Source organism: Eufriesea mexicana, unplaced genomic scaffold, assembly GCF_001483705.2.
Source record: "Eufriesea mexicana isolate 0111107269 unplaced genomic scaffold, ASM148370v2 scaffold13, whole genome shotgun sequence".
NCBI classification, from domain to species: domain Eukaryota; kingdom Metazoa; phylum Arthropoda; class Insecta; order Hymenoptera; family Apidae; genus Eufriesea; species Eufriesea mexicana.
This window is the reverse complement of record NW_016908186.1, coordinates 94,215-99,756: the sequence shown is the minus strand read 5'-3', so window position 1 is coordinate 99,756 and position 5,542 is coordinate 94,215.

The window sequence follows — 5,542 nt, the reverse complement described above, 5'->3', positions numbered from 1 at the left end:
TAGCACGAAAGCTACAGCCATACTGACTAAACGTAACCTAACCTAACCACATCAAACGTAACATAACACAACCTATCGCGCCACGACAGCCATTTCCCTCCTCCCTATGGTCGAGCAGAGTATAGTAGAGCTACGAGGAGCGCAGAAAGCCTCCGAATAGCAGTGTAAAGCGCAAAAGTCAAAACTATCCTATCCTATCCTAACCAAACGTAACATAGCCAAACGTGACCGAACAAAGCCTAACGTGCCTAGAGCACAGTTGCTGGTCTCCCCACCGCCAAGCAGAACATATTAGAGGGGAGTAGAACGCAGAAGCCAATAGGACGGCAGTGTATGTCACAAAAGTCGAAGATTTCCTAACCTAACCGAAAGAAGCCTAACCAAACCAAGCGTAACCTAACGAAACTGAACGCCCAGCAGCCAGAATTTCTGGGCTCCCCAGAGCAAGAAAAGAAGTATTAGATCACAGTAGAGCGCAGAAATCCACCGAATAGCAGCGTAAATTGCAAAAGTAAAAGCTGTCCCAATCAAACATAGCAAAACATGTCCTGGCAAAGCATAACATGGCACAGCCTATAGCGCCGCGCTCACTATTCCTGGAGTCCCCTGAGACAAGTAGCGTGTAATAACGCACATTAGGGCACAGAAGTCCGTTGAACATTAGTGTGTAGCGCAAAGTGAAAGCTGTCGCAACATAACGCAACGTAACCTAACATGACCAAACTTATTATAGCTCAACCTACCGCGCCTCGACCGCTATTGCTGGCCTCCAGAGGGACGAGCAGAGTATAGTAGAGCAATGTAGAGTGCAGGAATCCACCGAAGAGTTGTATATAGCACCAAGGTCTGAGCTAGCCTATCCTAGCCTAACAAAACGTAACACAACCAATCGCAGCCTAAGTCCTCCTGGCCTCCGCATAGCAAAGCGGAATATACTAGAGCACAGTACAGCGCAGAAATACACCGAATAGCGTTGTATAGCAGAAGTGTCAGAGCCATCCTAACCAAAATTAACTTACCCTAACCTAACCAAGCGTAGAATAACTAAACCTAACGAGACGAAACCCATACTACTGCCCTCCTCGGATCCAACTAGAACACATTAGAGCAGGGTAGAGCGCAGAAATCCACCGAATGGCAGTGCATAGCAAAAAAGTGAAACCTGTCGTATCCTAACCTATCCAATCGTACCATAAACGAACGTAACCTAACCCAACCCAGCGTGCCAAGACCACTGTTGCTGGCATTGCCGGGTCCAAGCAGGATATACTACAGCAGAGTAGAGTGCAGAAATCCAAAGAACAGCAGTGTGCAGCACAAAAGTCGAATCAATCCTGTCCTAAGCAAACCAAACGTGACGAAGGCAAACCTAACATATCTCAATCTAACGTGCCGAGGCAACCGTTGCTGGCCTCCCCAGTTCCAAGCAGGGCATATTGCAGCGATGTAGAGCGCAGAAAACCTTCGAATAGCAGTGTACATCACAAAAGTTAAAACTCTCCTATCCTAACATAACCAAATGTAACATAACTCAATATAACGTGCCGTGATTATTACTTCTGGCCTCGCCAGAGCCGAGCAGAACTTGCTCGAGGTGGGTAGAACACAGAAGCCCATAGGATCGCAGCGTATAGCGGAAAAGTCAAAGCTATCCGTACATAACCCGGACTAATGTAACCTAACCAAAAGTATCGTAGCACAGAACAACTTGCCGCGACCACTATTGCTGGCCTCCACGGAGCCGAGCAGATCATATTAGAGAAGAGCAGAGCGCGGAAATCCATAGAATCGCAATGCATAGCAGAAAAGTGAAAGCTACCCGAACTTAACCAAAACTAATGTAACAACCGAACGCAGTGTAGCACAACGTAACGTGCCGCGACCACTATTGCTGGCCTCCGCGTAGCCAAGCAGAACGTACTAGAAAACAGTAGATGGCAGAGATCCACCGAAGGGCAGTGTACAGCACAAAAGTCAAAGCAACCCAAGGCTAACCTGACCAAACGTATCATAGCCGAACGTAACGGAAATTGACGTGACGTGCCGAGGACACTATTGCTGTGCTCCGCGGAGCCAAGCAGAATGTACTAGAGCACACTAGAGAGCAGTAGTCCACCGAATAGCAGTACGTAGCACAGAAGTCGCAACTATTCTAACCTAACCAGATCAATCGTGGCGAAACCGCACGTAATATATCTCAACCTAACGTGCCGAGAGAACACTCGCTTGCCTCCCCAAAGACATTCGGAGTTTATTGGAGCAACCTAGAGCTCATAAGTCCACCGAATAGCAGTGTGCAGTTCAAAAGTCAAAGATCTCCTATCCTATAATAACCAATCGTAACACAACCAAGCGCAACATAACCCGATCTAACCTGTCGCAACCACTATTGCTGGCCTGCGCAGAGCCAATCGGTACATACTAGACGAGAGTAGGGCACAGAAATCCATAGATTCGCAGTGTATAGCAGAAAAGTCGAAGCAATACGAACTTATCCTAATCTAATGTAACTTAGACGAACGTAGCGCAGCTCAACATAACGTGTCAGGACCACTACTCCTGGCGCCGACGGAGCCTAGCAGCACGTTCTTGGCCACATTCGAGCGTAAAAATCCACCGAAAAGCTGTGTAGTGGGAAAAAGCTACTCTATCCTAACGTAACAAACCTTAACTTAACCAAACGTAACATAACTCAACCCAGCGCTCAGTGACTGCTATTGCTAGCATCCGCAGAGCCAAGCAGAATTTAGTAGAGCACAGAAGAGTGCAAAAATTCACCGTATGTCTGCGCATAGTACGAAGGTCAAAGCTAACCTAACCAAATCCCACAAAACCTAACCAAACCAAACGCAACTTAATGCAACTTAACCTGCAGAGGTCACAATTTCTGGCTTCCCCAGAGCCAAGTAGATAATATTATAGCAATGTAGAGAGCAAAGATCCAACGAATAACAGTGTATAAGGCAAAACTCGGAGCTGTCCTATGCTAACTTTACAAAACGTATCGTAACAATGCGTAACATAACTAGGCCTAACGTGCCGAGACCAATACCGCTGGCCTCTCCATTGCCAAGGAGAACATATTGGAGCATAGTAGAACGCAGAAATTCACAGAATAGGCGTGTATAGTACAAAAGTCAGGGCTAACATATCCCGACATGACCAACCCTCACATAGCCAAACGTAACATGCCCCAATCCAACCAGCCGGGAGCCTCACCATTTCTCGCCTCCCCAGTGCCGAGCACAATATACTACAGGACAGTAGAGCGCCGAAATCCGCCGCTTTGCTGTGTATAGCAGAAAAGTTGAAGACATCCGGACCTAACCCAAACTAATATAACAAAACCGACCGTAGAGTATCACAACGTAACGTGCCGCGAACAATATCGCTGGACTCCACAGGGCCAGGAAGAACAGTCTAGAGCACAATACAGAGCCGATATCCTCCTAAGAGCAGTGTATAGCACAAAAGTCAGATCTATCTTCCCCTGACCTAACCAATCGTAGAATAACGAAACGAAACATAACAGAGCATAACGTGCCGCGACCGCTATTGAACGCCCACTCGTGGCCAAGCAAAATATAGTAGAGCAGAGCACAGCGCAGAATTCCACCGAATAGCTATGTGTGGCACGAAAGTCATACCCATCCTAACCGAACTGTACCTAACATAACCTGTCCAAACGTAACATAACTCAACCCAACTTGCCGAGACCACCGTTGCTGGCATAGCCACCAAACTTAACCGTAAGTAACCTGACCCAGCATAAAGTGCCGATACCACTATGTTGGTCATCCCAGAGCCGAGCTGACAATAATAGAGCACCGTAGGGCGCGGAATCCCACCTAATAGCAGACTATAGAGCTATAGTCAAAGCCATCCTCTCCTAACCTAGCCAATCGTAGCAAAACCGAACGTAACCTAACTCAACATAACGTACCGCGATCACTACTGCTGGCCTCCCCAGAGCTAAGCACGGCACATTAATGGAGAGCAGAAGGCAGAAGTCCATGGAATCGCAGTGTATATCAGTAGATACAAAGCTACCTAAGCCTAACCCATACCAACAGGACATAACCAGATAAAGTATATCTCAACCTAACCTGCCGAGACCGCTGTTGCTGCCCTCCCCAGAGCCAAGCAGGACATACTATAGCACAGTACAGCGTAGAAGTGCACATAATAACAGTGTACACCACAAAAGCTCAATCTATACTAACCAAACTTAGCCTAACCCAACCTGACTGAAGGAAACGTGACACAACGTAGCGCGCAGACACTACTATTGCTGTCCTTCCAGAGCCAAGCTGAATGTATTATAGCATTCTCGGGCGCAGAGATCCACTTACTAGCAAACCATAGCACTAAAGTCAAAGCTACCTTCTCCCTACTTAACCAATCGCAACATGTCCAAAAGTAGCATAACTCAACCTAACGTGCCAGGACCGATGTTGCTGCACATCCCGAAGGCTGGCAGGGCACACTAGATCCCAGTAGAGCGCAGAAATACACCATATAGCAGTTTGCTGCACAAAAGTTAACGCTATCCTAACCAAACTTAGACCAACCTAGCTTACGCGAACGTAATCCTTCTCAACACAACGTGTCGAGGCCACTATTGGTGCAATTCGCAGAGCGAAGCTGAGAACGTTAGACCACTGTAGGGCGCAGGTATCCATCAAACAGGAGACTATATCTCTAAAGTCAACGCTACCCTCTCCTAACCTAACGAACCATAAAATTAAAAAACGTATCCCAACTCAAACTAACCAGCCGCGACCATCATTGCTGGACCCCCCAGGGACGAGCAGGATGCATTAGTGGAGAGTAGAACGAAGAAATCCACAGAAGCGCAGTGTATATCCGAAAGGTCTAGGATGCCCAAACCTAACCCAAGCCGACAGAACATACCCAAAATTTGTCTATCTCAGCCTGAAGTGTCGAGACCGCTATGGCTGCTATCCCCAGGGCCAAGCAGGACATGCCAGAACACAGCAGAGCAGAGAAATCCTCCGAATACCATTGCACGGCCCAAAAGGAAAAGCTATCCCATACAAACTTAGCCCAATCCAACCTAACACGACGTAACGTGACACAACGTAACCTGCCGGGAGCACTATTACTGGCCATTCCAGATACAGGCTGCAAATACTTGAGCACAGTTGGGCCTAGATATCCACCTCATACCAGACTATAGCACTAAAGCAAAAGATATCCTCCTCTAAACTAACCATTCGTTACATAACCAAATGTAACATATCTCAACCTAATCTGCCGCAAGCGCTATCGCTAGCCTCACCACAGCCAACAAGAACACATTAGTGGAGAGTAGAACGCAGAAATCCATAGAGTGGCAGTGTATATCAGAAAAGTCGTAGCTACCAGAACCAACAGAACATAACGAAACTTAGCCTATCTGAAACTAACGTGACGAGACCGCTATATTTCCCTCACCAGAGCCGAGCAGGGCATACTAGCGCACAGTAGAGCGCAGAAGTCCACCGAATAGCAGTGTAAAGCACAAAGGATAAAGGTATCC